Below are 14,893 nucleotides of genomic sequence, written 5' to 3' on the forward strand. Positions count from 1 at the left end.
TGGAGGTATTGGGTTGTAGGGAGCCTACCATGGGTTACTAACCATAGAAAGTATTTTATTTTGTTTGGTAGTTTTTGGGCCCAAACCCAGTTGAAGTCTTTCATAGAATTGTGTTTCTGATAGTTGTTCTGACTTCTTATGAAGGTATAAGCAGACTTGGTTGAGAATAGGCCATTTCCAGTTTGGTTCCAGGCCATCCTATCCAGATTCCTAGAGTCAGCATTTACAAAGGCAGAGTTAATTATTGCTACTACCTTATCGGGGAGGTTAAAGGAGATATAACTAAGGTCCCAATGTCCCTCAGTGTAGCATGGGGCTACATTCAAGCTCTCATCTCCCTTGTTCAGTGGGCCACTGATTATGTTTCTAAGGGGTTTCATGTTAGGGATCCATCTGTCCCTGTAAAGATTTATTCTATCCCCATTGTGGACTACCCACCTAGTAGCCTTACTACAAACATACCAACCATTCTTGACATTTTGCCAAGTCCTAAAGGCTATATACCTAGAAGGGGTCCTTCTAGTACAATGCTTGTGGAACATAACTCTAGTTCACAGGGTATTAGGATTGTTGAATATTCTCCAAGCTAGTCCTATGTGTGTTGCAGTGTTTCTGCTTTCAGTTGAATGCACTCCTGAGCCACCTTCCTCCCTAAGCTTGGTCATTATTTTCCACCCTACTAGGTGCATTTTCCTCTTAGCTGCAGTGGTACCCCAAATGAAGTTCCTTCGTATTTTGCCAATTAGTTGCACACCTGGACTAAGAGCTTTATGTATTGCATGACATGTCCAGGGATGCACCCTAGTGAGGACTTTGCTAGAGTAGTTCTCCCAGTCATATTCAGGAAGCGGGTTTTCCAGCTTGCAAGCTTAGTCCACATACTATCAATGATGAATTGGTACTCTCTATTGGTGGGTCTTTTGTGGAAGATGGAAAAGCCCAGATACCTACCAAAAGAAAGGCTAGGTTTGATGGTCAAGATACTGGATAGTCTATCTATTTCCTCCTGGGGGCAATTTGTAGAGAAAACAACTTTGGACTTGAGGTTATTTACCTTCTGGACATACTTACGACTGAACTCATGAAGGATACCCATTATGCTGTTGCACTTCTTGGTATTTTCTCTTGCAAAGAGGGTGAGGTCGTATGCAAAGAAAATGTGGGAGATTTTGGGTCCCTTTGGCTAATTTTAACGGGGAACCAACTCTCATTTTGCACATTAGCATCAATGCTTTTGGAGTGTCTCTCCATATACATAATGAAAATATATGAAGACATAGTGTCACGTCCCAAACTCGGGGAGCGCGATCGGCGCTCAACCGAGTAAACCCGTCTGAGCAAGCCTGTTAGATTTTATTCTACCCAAACTCATTCATGAAATAATAGGAGATGTACTCCATTAATCAATCACTAAAAAGATTTTATTAACAACTTTCTTTTTCATTCCCATTAGCAGTTTCCTTCATAATTTCCAAAATATTACGAGTTTATAGAATTAATGAAAAACATGATTTCCAAATACTATCATATCTAGTTCAGTTCCCAACATCAACCATAACCCACAACCTGTCTACGGAGCCTCTAAGTATAATAGAAGAGTAATATGAAAATGCCGATAACAAGGCCCCGGCTATACCTCAAAACACGGTACATGAGAAAAAATACATGACCCCGAAATGAAGTGGAGCTCACCAAATCAGCTGAAAAGAGTGTACTGCTATCACTGATCAATGACACCTGTTGTAGAACCACCCGTATCCATTAAAGATGCAGCGCCCCCGGCAAAAGGGACGTTAGTACTGTCGAATAACACTAGTATGTATAGCTAAAAATCCTCTTTCAAAATAGAATTCCCATATAAGAAAAGGCCACACATAGAAACAGCAAGTCAAAATCCACAATATCCAAATGTCCAGTTAAAACATAATAATTTTTGAAATATGAACTTCATATACAATTTTTGGTTGGGAGATCATTAGCATCGATATACCATTGTTCACAATACCAATGTTCACAATATCAATGTTCACATTACCAATGTTCACAATACCAGTGTTCACCATACCAATGTTTACAATACCAATGCCACCATACTTTTAGCACGGAGTCCGATCACGACCCGATCGGCTAGGCTATCTCATTAGAGAATCAACCACAATTACTATCAATATCAATACCACTATAAATTTAGTACGGAGTCCGATCACGACCCGATTGGCTAGGCTATCTCATTAGAGAATCAACCACAATTACTATCAATACCAATACCACTGTAAATTTAGTACAGAGTCTGATCACGACCCAATCGGCTAGGCTATCTCATTAGAGAATCAACCATAATTACTATCAATACCAATACCACCGTAAATTTAGTACGGAGTCCGATCACGACCCGATCGGCTAGGCTATCTCATTAGAGAATAAAACACAATTACTGTCAATATCAATACCACCGTAAATTTAGTACGGAGTCCGATCACGACTCGACCGGCTAGGCCATCTCATTAGAGACATCAACTATAATTACTATCATTACCAATACCACTGTAAGTTTAGCACGGAGTCCGATCACGACCCGATCGGCTAGGCTGTCTTATTTGAAATCATCAACCAAAATCTCAATTTCAATTAAGAGAAATAATTTTCTCATATCAATCTCATCCTAAATAAGGAGAATAATTCATAAAAATAACATAGGTGTAAATATATTTACCTCATCATCTTTCAAATTGTATAAATCTCCACTAGTATTTTTAGTCATTCACAACGACAATATTTTCTTGGCTCTTTTGGCCATTCACAAGATTCTTTATTCAAGGCACGGTGGCCATATTTGATATTCTACACTTTCATTTCTTCCCTCTCATGTATCATCATCATAAATATCAACATACATATAATATTCCGAAAATCACAACTTTAAGTTCATTAGAAATGAACAATTTAAGCAAAATAGATTTCTTTCCGAGAAATGGAGTAATATAATTGGCAATTGATGCGCAAGTTAAAATCATCAACAAGTAACACACCATTTATTCTTAACACATTGAAAATACTCACAAAGCATAGTATTTGTTAAAACAGCCACTTCTGGCATGACTTGAGTACGAAAGCTTTTAGGCAATTCTATTTTCAAAGTCATTTTAAAATATTTGAGTCGAGGCTCATTTCATAACCTTTTTCACATCATTTCATTTTATTGGCACCATTGGCCACAAGTATAACTCTCACTCTTGTACATTGGCCACACTTTATATCTCAATTTACTTATTTCATTTCCAACCACCTTTATAGGTTATCAAAAATAATATATTTCCAATCCAGACTTTAGGTACACATATGAGCAATTTCGAGTCTTAAGAATATTGAGAATTTCTCACACAATTAGCATACTAGTTTTCATCTAAAACACGACTCAAAGCCACAACATTTTAATATGAAAACCATACTTTGAACATCTATCTTTCGACATAAGGCTCATTCGGAATAAACAAGTTTATAGGGAATAACCCGGAATATAGAAGTTAGGAATCTTGAGCCAATCATACTTGATCTTACGGAAACATTATGGATATCTATTCTAAGAGAGAAAGTTTAGCCAACATACATTACTTTGGGCTTTCCTTAAATTACTACAACGTTCCGAAAATTCTAGCAATCCCAATCTATTTTGAGACATAATAAAAATTGAGCCATTATTAGGAAGATATTAATGGTCTCAGCTCATTTGAGCATTTTATCAAATACTAGGTGTGCAAATTTAACTACAAGGTTCTTCTACAAGATTTTCTTCACTTCACAACCCAATCTTTACTTATTTGAGCTCAACAATCTTTCCACAAACTTTATTAGTACAAGCATGTATAAATAATACTCTTATACCCAAGAACTATACTCCAATTCAACCATCTTTTACCCAAATTTAAAATTAAAAACTAGGGTATGGAACCTTACCTCTTAGATGAAGAACTTGTGAGACTTCATTGTTAATCTTTCAAGATTTGAGCAAGATTTGATGAATAATTAGCCTAGAGTTTCCTCTCTCTCTAAAACACTCTCACTTCTCTCTAAATCATCAGTTTTTTGCTCAAAAATGGCCCAAAGCGTGTATTTAACGACGTAGGATCGGGTTTTAAAAACCTAAAATGGAGTTCCGTAACAGGTTCTGCGGTCGCATATACGACCGCATATCGGTCGCATAATTGGTGTCCAAAATGACCAAAAATCTGTCTGAGTCTGCGATCACTATGCGGTCGCATAATGCACCACAGAATAGTTATGCGGTCGTATAGTCGACCGCATAATTGCTCCCAGACTAACCCTCTCCTGCCTCACTTCTGCGGCCATTATGCGACCCGCAGAGTGATTATGCGGTCGCATAATGGACCGCATAAACGTGTTTTTTTGCCAAAATTTTCCTTTATTTTCTGGTGCATTGTTCAACCCAAAAAGTCCGAGCATCCTTAAACACGTATACCTACTCCGGCACCACGAAACCTTGAATTCATTTGCGAAATTTTACGGGGCTGTACACTTAAATACTTTGAAATTTTTTGGGGTGTTACACATAGGGTCTCCCTGTCTGATACCCCTACTCGGTTTAAGGTACTCAGTCCCGCTCTCATTGACAAGCACTGAGATGGAACTAGAGGAAATACATGACAAAATCAGCTTGGTGATGTTGTTAGGAAACCCAAGTATACCATAGTGTTCTTGATGAAGGACCATTCCAACCTATCAAAAGCCTTTTCGAGGTTAATTTTTAGGATCATGTTGGCATTTCTGCCTTTCATTTTCTTAAAGTGGCTAATGTATTCTTGCACAATAATGGCATTTGTTACTGGCCCTCATGTTAGAAAGGAAACTAGCTAGGTTAGGGCCTATGATAGAAGACAGAACATGCTTAATTCTATTAACAATGATTTTGGTGTTCAATTTATACATTGTATTACAGAGGCTTATGGGTCTGAAATTATTGAGCACTGTTGCATTTGCACATTTAGGTACCATGCATAAATGGGTAGTGTTTACCACAAAGTTCATTTCTAAGGTGTGGAAAACCTGCTTACAAAAGCTGGTTACCTTACCCTCAAGAACATTCCAGTACTTTTGGTAAAATATGGGGTGTGGGCCATCTGGCCCAAGAGCTTTAAAAGGCTTGAAAGAAAACAAAGTATTCCTTATTTCACTAATTCTCAGGTGAGCTCTTAGAGTGTTATGTTCCCCAGGTGAAAGGGTATGTGAAACACAATGAGTGATATCTCTACCAGTGGTTGATGATTGATGATCAGTAGTGAAGATGGATGAATAGAACTGGAATGTGACATCTTCAATTCCCTTGTGGTCATCTATCCATTCTCCTGCCTCATTTTGAAGGGCTAGAATCTTATTCATCTTCAATTCCCTTGTGGTCATCTATCAATTCTCCTGCCTCATTTTGAAGGGCTAGAATCTTATTCCTTCTTCTCCTATTAAGAGTAGATGTGTGAAAGAACTTAGTGTTAGCATCCCCTTCCATTAGCCAGTTTATCCTAGATTTGGTCTTCCAGAATTCCTCTTCACTTCTCATAATGGCTGAATAATTTTCTAGGAGTTAACTCTCTAATTGTTAGAGATAGGGGCTAAAGGGGTAGGCACTAGACCTCTGGATGCCTCCCAGCCTAGCCAGTAAATTCTTATTTTTATGGAAGATATTACCAAAGATTAGCATGTTCCATGTTGTGACTTGATCTTGGAATTTGGTGGTTCCCTCTAGTACATTACAGTTACCATCATAGGCATGTTGTACTACATTTATGAGGGAGGGGTGATAGTACTACATGGGCTCAAATCTAAAGGACTTTGAAATACTGCTGGGCTTGAACCATAGATTGATCAACATAGGGTAATGATCAGAGTGAGTTTTAGGAAGGTGGCTAATTGTACTAGAGGGGATTTCCTGGATCCAATCATCATTAACAAAACACTTATCTAGTATTTTCAGGACCAGCTGGCTCCTATTCCTATATCTCATATTAGTCCGGGTAAATTTGCTGCCTTTGAAGCCAAGGTCAATCAGTTTACAGTGGTTTATGCATTGTCAGAATAGGCTAGCCCCGGGAGCAGAGATGCAATCCCCTTATGCTTGTCTTTTGCTCTCAGGACTTCATTGAAGTCCCCACCTACTAGCCAGTTCTTCTGATAATTATCAATGATAGTTCCGAGTTGCTGTCAGAGGTTTCTCATAAGTACATAAGTGTTACTAGCATAAACAACAGTAAAAAGTCAGAAGTTGGAAGAGACGATTACCTGGACCATGACATTAATTCCTTGGGTTGTGCTAGAGACTTCATGAATCTTGAATAGGTCATCCTTCCACATCCCAACAATGCCCCTAGACAGACCAATAGCTGGACTCTGAATTTGCACAAAGAACCCCAGTTCATGAATCGGGTGCTTATGCTCATTTATCCTAGTTTTCAGGAGGACTAGCATAACAGGCTTGTGCAGTTTGACCATCTCAGCATAGTGCCTCCTAAACTCACTACTGTTAGCACCCCTAGCGTTCCAAATGATGAAATTCATTAACAGTTTGGGGGTGTGGTGGGGACTTCCTCTTCAAGCATTTGGCATGTCCTTTCACTTGAGTATCTATCATGTTAACCAATACATGGCTGACATGTTTGTACTCATGTGTTAGGACTGGTCTCATCCTTATAGTTGGGTCTCCTGAGTTTGGATTCGAGGCTAACTTTAGGCTTACCCCACACAGTTTCATGCTCCTTGGGCATATTGCGATAAGTATTTATCCTCCAAGCCCTCTGAATTCTATTAGTTCCTCTTGTTGCAGGAGCATGACCATTGTTTTGAGTACTCCCAGCTTTGCAATCAGTGCCTCCAGCTCTGTGTTGGAGGCTTGCAAGTGCTCATGGACCTTTTCTGATCCTGCCATATGGGTTTTTCTTGATGGCGGGGTCATGATCCATGCTGGTGTCCGTTGGAGAAGGGAGGGCTTATAATCTCCTCCCCTGGTGTGACTAGGGGTAAGAAGGGTAGGGAGTGGCTTATTTGGTCCATCAGAGCATTCAACTAATTTGTTGACATTGTTTGCTGGCTCAGTGCTACCTAGTTAAATATTGCATGATTGAGACATGCAGTGACCACCTTGGCTAGGTAGTGTGGGTTCTGAATTACCACATTGATTGGCATTGACCCTATTGTGAAGGTCAATGGAAAGACTGCACCCTGCAGTGCCATTTCCATCCATGAGATGGGAGGTGGTCTGGTGGTAATGGGGCTATTGTCACCATTAAAGGCAATTGTTTCCCCTCCAGGCTCTGGTTTTTATAGGTAGTTACATGTTGTTTTGATTGTTTTCCATCAGAGCAGGTGGGGGTAGAAAGGTGTTACTGTAGAAGGCATCACACCAATTGGTTTTAAGGCTTCACTTGCCTTATTTGGGTTTTGTGCATAAAAAATTCCCATTATTACAAATCTTTTGGAGGTGATGGGGACTGTCAATTCATCAGATAGGGGGTGAATGTGGTGGTGGTGGTGGGGGGGGGGGGTAGGAAAGTAGAGCTTTGAGGAGAGGTAGCTCTTTCATAGAGAGGGACTCTCTTTCCCCTTCACCAAATCTGAGGCTATCGCTTATGGATTTGACCCCAGTCGTGGCCCCCACGATTTGATCCTTAAAAAAGGTAGTTGGTATTATTTTTGGGTTAGAGACGGGTATATTAAACTTACCCATATTAGTTGTTTCCATTTTCCCTTAGTACTCGTGCCCTCTTAGAGTGGCGTGTATTATAAATTGGTGTGTGGGCTTCATTTGACCGACCCCAGGATTTGGCTTAGCGACGTGCCTCATTTGTGGGCTACTTGCCTAGTCATCAGAGGGGTTCAAGGGTCGGTCTAATCTTTGTTAACCAACTCGTTTTGAACCCAAGTCAAAAGGCCCATCTAAGCCCAAACCTTGGACCCATCTGACTTTTGTTAAGCCTTTGCTGCTTGGCCCGGATTTCAGCCCTGGCGTCCCCTTCCCCCAAGTCCCCTAAGACGGCGAACTTACTGTCACCGGCGGTACAGGACTACTTCCCGTTCCACCTACTAGTATTTTCGTATGCTCTTCTTTTTGGTGTTATGGTACCCTTGCCTTCCTTGTGGTCTGCCTTGGGAATTCCACTATTACCCAATCGTTACCCCATTTTGATTGCGGCGTCGTTGTAGATGTTTTCGCCTTTTCAGTTGTTCCCAATGCTGGTCTGATCAAACATTTCCTAGTTAGGTGACCAATCCTCCCACAACCCTTACACAAGATTCCTTCTTCTTCATACTCGATTTGTTGCTTGTAGTCTCCTATTACCACGAATGTCCCGAGTGGTATGTCTATGGGCACTTGGATGCAAATCTTTGCATATCTGCCTCCGAGGGTGATAGAGGTGCAAGTATCGATCTTTACCAATTTCCCCACTTTTTCCCCAGTCGTTCTAGAATTTCTTTGTCGTAGAACTCAGTGGGTAGTTAGGGCAACCAGATCCATATGACAGTTTCTTAGATCTTGGAATTTTCCGGAACAAAATTTGGTTCCTAGTTTCGCACTAAGAGGAAATGGCCCATAACTAACCATGGGCCTCTGTGTAGGGCCTTTTTCCATATTTACTTCTTCTAGGAACTTCACTATTGTAAGGCACCGCAAAATTTTACCTAGAACTCGAGGTTTCATGACACCAAGGTAGGATTATGTGTTTGATGATGGTAGAAACTTTTTGGGTTGAACAGAGCGTTGGGGAGTTGAAGAAAAATTATTGTAGAACAAGGCGTTTATGCGGTTCATTATGCGACCACATAACTGATCTGCGGACCGCAGATCCACCACAGAGTGAAACAGAGAAATGAGCAAATTTTTGAGGTTGTTTTGCGGTCAGCTATGTGATCGCATAAGCGTTTCGTAGGCCGCACGTCCATCGCAGATCCAGCATGAGAAATTTCGGAAGGAGGTTCTGTGGTCCATTATGCGATCGCAGAATTAGTGTGCGGACCGCATACCTATCACATACCTGCATATAAGTGCCCATTTCTGGAGGACCATTATGCGGTCCATTTTACGGACCGCATAAGCGTTATGCGGTACCAGATCTGCATCAAGGCTTCATTTTTTTTTAATTTTATAACCCGACCCCATTTTATTTTATTTAGTCGTAAGGGTCATTTTTAAGGGATTATCTTATATTTTAGAGATAGGGGAGAGTTATTCAAGCGAGATAAAGGGGAGATGTAAAGATTTCACTACTCTACTCTTATTAAGCCTTGGAATTTCATCAAAAGGAACTTGCTAGGGTTTCTAAAAGGTAAGCATTTCTTCCCCCAATTCTTCAATTTCGGATTTGGATTGATTATAGGTGATGTGAGTAGATTTATCACATGCATGAGCTAATAGGGGGTTGTGGGAAGATTGTTGAGCTCAAACGGGTAAAGATTGGGTTGTGGGATGAAGGAATCCACCATAGAAGAACCTTGAAATTGTGATGCACACCTAGTGTTTGATAAAATGCTCAAATGAGCTGAAACCATGAATATCTTCCTAATTTGTGTTCAATTTTGTTATGTCTCAAAATAGATTAGGTTTGCTATGATTCCGGAACATTATAGTAAATCAAGGAAATCTCGAATTGAGGTATGTTGGCTAAACTTCTATCTTAGAATTGAATCCCCGAATGTTCGCGTAAGTCTCAAGTATGATGGGTCAATTACTTGTTTCTCATGTACTGAGTTACTTATTACAAATTTGACTATTCCGAACAAGCTTGGTGTCGAAAGATATATGTTCAATATGTATTTCATATGCTCTTGTCATGTTATGGTACCATTTAAGAATGTGTTCAAAGTATGAGTCGTGTATTAGAATGTTATGACTTCAAATCGTGTTTCAAATGAAAACTATTATGCCAAATTGTATAAGAAATCTCAATGTGCCTAAGACTCTTATTTGCTTACATGTGTACTTAAAGTCTTGAACAGAAATGACTTATTGTTAAAAATCCATGTTGATATTTGAAATTGAAATAGGTGAGCATGAAGTATGAGATACGATCAACGTGCCAGGAATGATATTACAATTGTGGTCACTAGTGCCAATAAAATGGGAAGATGTGTGAAATATTATGAAATGAGATGTAAATTCTTTAAATGATAAATGCCTTAGGAGTATCGTTTAGTCACCGAGGAAGGGTAGGTCGAAATAATCTAACCCCGAAACTACAAGTGTCGGTGTAGGAGTGATTGAGGGGTAAATCCCTGTATTGATGTGATGAGATTATTCCCCTTAATTGGGATAATATTGATGTGATGAGATTATTCCCATTATTTGTGATGAGATGATTGCTAGAGGAATATGATGTCGACCCACACGGCATTGTGGTAAGACGGCTTAGCCGATGGGCTGAGATCGGACGCCATGTCGCGCACATGGTGGTATTGTGATTGGATGTCTCTGATGAGATAACTTAGCCAATCGGGCCGATATCGGATTCCGTGCTAAAACAAGGTGGTATATCGATACTAAAGATCTCCCAACCTAAAATAATAAAAATTTACTTGAAAACTTATCTTGCTCCTAACTTGATGTTTTGGTATTGTTTGAGGCTTCCATTGATTTTATGACTGTTCTTCCTTGTATTGATACTCGTTCTATTGAGAGGGTGCTTAGTCATACATACTAGTACTATTCCATATGTTTAACATCCATTTGCCAGGGGCGCTGCATCTTCAATGGATGCAAGTGGTTCCACAGCAGGCGGTACTGATCAGTGATAGCGTTACACATCATTTCGGGGTCATGTATCTTTTTGTTTCTCATACATTGTACTTTGAGGTATAGCTGGGGCCTTGTTGCCGGCACTAACATGGTACTCTTTTGTATGTATTAGAGGCTCCGTAGACATAGTGTGAGTTATACATTGGTGATGGGAAAGTCAAACTAGAATGTTGTATTTGTATCACATGTTTCCACTTCTAAACTATGAATGTGTAATATAATATTTTGGAGACTTATAAATGAAGTAACTAAGGGTAATGAACTGGTGTTGATCATGATACCTCCTCATTGTCTAATTAATGAAACAGATCATATCTTTAATCATGGGTGAGTTGGGTAGAAAAAAATATATAAGGCTTGCTCGACCGGGTTATTTCGGTTGAGCGCCGGTTGCGCTCCCCGAGGTCGGGACGTGACAACTATGAAGTAGTCCCAGCCCAAGTCTATGATAGTTAAGTGTTTGTTGGGGCACCATAGTTGTTGTAGTTTGGGTTTGAGTATGTGGTGGAAAATTTTCTTCCCAAATACCTTAATAATCACTGAGAGCCCCCAAGGGTGGTAGATTCTCATTTTTTGGTCATGGGTAAGGAAAATTCCTCAATAGTTTCCTCTTCTAATGGCGTTTTCAGTGCTGCCTCCTCTTGGTGGTAGTTTGGGAGGTAGACCCTTCACTTCGTCAAGTGCTTGTCCGCTAAGACTTCTTTAAATGAATTCTTCTTTGGAGATGATTCAATTTTCATTTGTGCTACCGTACGGTTCAATGGGTTGGGCGGTTTTCCTAGTGTTAAAGGGAATGGGTCTTGTACAGGGGGTAGGGCCATATTAGTGGGAGATATAATAATTGAAAAGAGAAGAGAGGGTTTCTTTCTCTTAAGAGGGTTTCTTTCTCTTAACACTTTGATGAGAGGCAATTGAGGAAAGCATTTCTAACTAGATGGTTTGACCAAGCATATACTTAAAAAGTTAAAAAAATAAAATATCGAGTCATATTTATTGAACAACTAGTGTAATGGTCCGCGCCTCGCGCAGTTATTAACAAAAATAATAAAAAAAAAATCTCATTTACATAATAACTCATTTAAATTATTACATGAAATCTTCTTCAAAAAGCTATGTAATACAACAATGATACGCTCCTTTTCAGTAATTACCATTGATGTGTCTTGGCAGAGGCCTTCTAAAGGCTGATGAAGCAAGACAATATTTGCACTGGTATTGATAAAATCGAGAGACGATTTGATTAAGGATAAGTTTCTACTATCTCATTTACTGATTTCAATGCCTAATTTCTCATAAATCAGAGACAGTAAGACGCATAAAATAAACTTTCAGGGTCCATAAAGTGCCAAAATTCAGCTTCTATAAAATGTCAAAAAAATATCACGCAAATCACCATCATGACAAAAACACAACAAAAGAAAAAAAAGAATAAAGAAAAATATCATTTGTTTAAATTCTCATATTTCCAAGTAAAATCATCTTTAATTAAGATTCCTCTTTCTATGTATATGTCATTCAAATTTAGAATCCATACTATACTATGCTAAAGGTAAATTAATAGTACTAAATAAGTATCAAGTAAATTCATCCTAATAAATCCCAAAAATTATCTATTCAAGTCTTTGTTTGAATTTATACACAAGTCAAGTATTCATAATATGCCATAGAAAAGGTATATCAAACGGTATCAAAATTGATCATCACGACAAATACATTAAAAATATTCACATATACAAGTTCATATGTTTGCATACAATGTTAGTCATTTCTCCTCCTAAATGGTCCTTTGAATTTCTTCTGCATGGCGTATGTGGATTAATTTATGGAGAAGTTCTAATTGGTCGTGACTTTCTATCTTGTGGTCGTCACTAGATGAATGTTGGCCCGCATTCGCGGGCCCAACTATTGAGATTTGCTTGCAAAATTTACACAGCATTAGCTGAAACACTATTGAAATTCTTAAACAATACTAAGTGACACAATAAAATGACTATGTTTTCAAAAGAAATTCGGCATCAGAGCATTCAAGCAGTGAAAAGTCTTCTTTCCCTTCTCCAATTACATTAACAAAGATGTCCAACAATTGGAACAAGTCTTACTACAAGTGTCTAAATAAAAATTTTGGGCAAGTTTAAGGGCCTGCACATGTATTCACACCTAACATGGGTGTGCTAGCCATGAACTTGAACATACATCCAGGTTATTTTCAAAGATATATCTGACCTTAAACCATACAAAGACTTTAAGTTCCCCCAATACCTATAAGCTTATTTTTTGTAAGAATATGCACCACCCTTGAAGATATCTATATTCAGAACAAGTCTTGAACTTTATGTTACAAGCTTGAGATGATTACATGAAATCAACACCACTTCCTTAGTGATGATAAACCACATGTGTGATTTTAAGAAGGACGAACTCTTTCAATAATTTTTCATTAGCCATTTGTATTCATCAGCTTTCTCAATATATTTGCTAGAAGTTGGTCGTTTTTCCTTTCAAATTCATGTTTATCAGAAACATCTCAAGCAATATCGTTTAATATTTCCTCCACTTATTTCCTAAAGGCATTCACCCGATCCTGAAAAGTTAAACATAAAGTCGTTTAGAGGCACATTCAGACTAAGTGAAAAATTTTATTTTCCAGCAAATAATTCACCTTAAAGATAGCTTCAGATCATCATCAAAGTTTGAATACTTTCCCTCTATTTAGGTGGCTCCTTCCACTTTGTATGAGCACTGCTCTCTTCACTTTATCTTCTGAATTAGAGATACTAAAATCGTCAAGCTTCTCATTCTACTTTTATATAGAGTTTTCTTGTTAACAAAAATTTTCAACATAGCATCTTTATTAGTTTGTTCTGGCCTTAATTAACTTGTATCATCTGTGAATATTGATGTAGCTATTTAAGAGACACAAGAAAATTAGCAGTTTGCTAAGATAAGAATTAAAAAGACAATATTGGTAGATATCTCCCCAAGACTAAAGATGAACAACGCATTATTTTTATAAATGAAGTGAGTGATATCCCAAATAGCAATTCATCTCAACTGGTTACAAAGTAAAAAGTGTTATTCAGTGGGGAATTCATTATGTAATACCATAAACTATGCATGAAAAGAAAATATACCAGTGCTCTACAGCTATGATTCGATATAGAATGCCAGAAAAAAATACAACCCGGTACACAAAGCAACCCACGTTCATGTAGAATCTGGGGAAGGTTGTACCATAAAGGGTGAGATGTAGACAGTCTATCGTGATGCAAACATCAGTAAAAGTTTGGGTCATTGCCTCGGAAAAATTAACAATACTACCTATAAGGTGCACGAGAAACTGAAAAAAGAAAAAGCAATCAATAGAAGCTTTCCACAAGAATTCATCTTTTATTTTCCTTGAATTCTGATTGTGCTATTTCTAAGAAGTGAACAACATGAGAGGACATAGATATAGGGGTAAATCATCTAAAAGAAGAAAAAATGATAGTTATATATATCCTTAAACTGCTCTACTAATTTCTTGACTACAATAAAATCAGAATCGAAACTAAAGTTGTACTTGAATGACTAAACTACTGAGACTTATTAATCATTTGCGAATTGAATAAGGTTTTATCAAAATTAACTTTCAAATACAGGCAAAAGTACTGCCACAATACATAGCTCTTATTTTTCTCCCTTTTTATTTATGCTCTGCCAATGCAACTCATATTTGTTTTTGATTAACAAGATTCAAGGTTCTCGTCTATAAATAAAATCAAGCAAAATCTTGACCATGAAATTGCTTAGAAATATATTTGGATCTATCTTCTTATGTAGCCGTAAAACAAATCCAAAATCATGCATTGCATCCACCAACCATAAAGAGTCTCACTTCATTTAGATCACTTCAAGTTTCTTATTCTGGTGATTATAAGCTGCTTCTATTTTTGTTCAATCTTTTGGAATGTGATCTCTTTACTATTTTTAAAACAAACAAAACAGCAAGACCAAGCACGACTAAGATATAAATTTGTATATCTAAGTGTAAGTTTAAACTACATAAAAAAAAAGTATCAAGATCCATTATTTAATAAAAGGTCAAACATTTCCATGAAAGAA

The sequence above is a fragment of the Nicotiana tabacum genome, chromosome 19 (assembly GCF_000715075.1).
Source record: "Nicotiana tabacum cultivar K326 chromosome 19, ASM71507v2, whole genome shotgun sequence".
Lineage (NCBI taxonomy): Eukaryota > Viridiplantae > Streptophyta > Magnoliopsida > Solanales > Solanaceae > Nicotiana > Nicotiana tabacum.